The sequence below is a fragment of the Arachis duranensis genome, chromosome 7 (assembly GCF_000817695.3).
Source record: "Arachis duranensis cultivar V14167 chromosome 7, aradu.V14167.gnm2.J7QH, whole genome shotgun sequence".
Taxonomy (NCBI): Eukaryota; Viridiplantae; Streptophyta; class Magnoliopsida; order Fabales; family Fabaceae; genus Arachis; species Arachis duranensis.
Genome location: NC_029778.3, coordinates 36,308,639 through 36,309,353, shown reverse-complemented (window position 1 = coordinate 36,309,353; position 715 = coordinate 36,308,639). Strand labels below are relative to the sequence as shown.

Sequence of the window (715 nt, the reverse complement as noted above, 5' to 3'; positions counted from 1 at the left end):
TTTCCTCTTCAAAAGCTGAGCAAGCTGAGAGTGGATGTTCAAACCTTCAAACAAAAAGATGGTGAATCCCTCTATGAAGCTTGGGAAAGATACAAGTAGCTGACCAAAAGATGTCCATCTGACATGTTTTCAGAATGGACCATATTAGATATATTCTATTATGGTCTATCTGAATTTTCGAAAATGTCATTGGACCATTCTGCAGGTGGATCTATTCACCTAAAGAAAACGCCTGAAGAGGCTCAAGAACTCATTGACATGGTTGCAAACAACCAGTTCATGTACACTTCTGAGAGGAATTCCGTGAATCATGGGATACCTCAGAAGAAAGGAGTTCTTGAAATTGATGCTCTGAATGCCATATTGGCTCAGAACAAAGTGTTGACTCAGCAGGTCAACATGATCTCTCAAAGTCTGAATGGATGGCAACATGCATCCAATAGTACTAAAGAGGCAGCTTCTGAAGAAGCTTATGATCCTGAGAACCCTGTCATGGTAGAGGTTAACTACATGGGTGAACCTTATGGAAACACCTATAATTCATCATGGAGAAATCATCCAAATTTCTCATGGAAGGATCAACAAAAGCCTCAACAAGGCTTTAATGGTGGACGCAATAGGCTGAGCAATAGCAAGCCATATCCATCATCTTCTCAACAACAGATAGAGAATTCTGAACAAAACACTTCTAATTTAGCCAATCTAGTCTATGATC

General features: G+C 39.9%; 1 non-coding gene across 1 annotated transcript; it reads right to left on the bottom strand.

Annotated features, from left to right (window-relative positions):
* Positions 1-21: 21 nt before the first annotated feature.
* LOC127740988 (small nucleolar RNA R71) lies at positions 22-125 on the bottom strand. The gene has a single exon (XR_008001843.1). It is a non-coding gene; the product is annotated as a small nucleolar RNA R71 (small nucleolar RNA).
* Between the last annotated feature and the right edge of the window lie 590 nt (positions 126-715).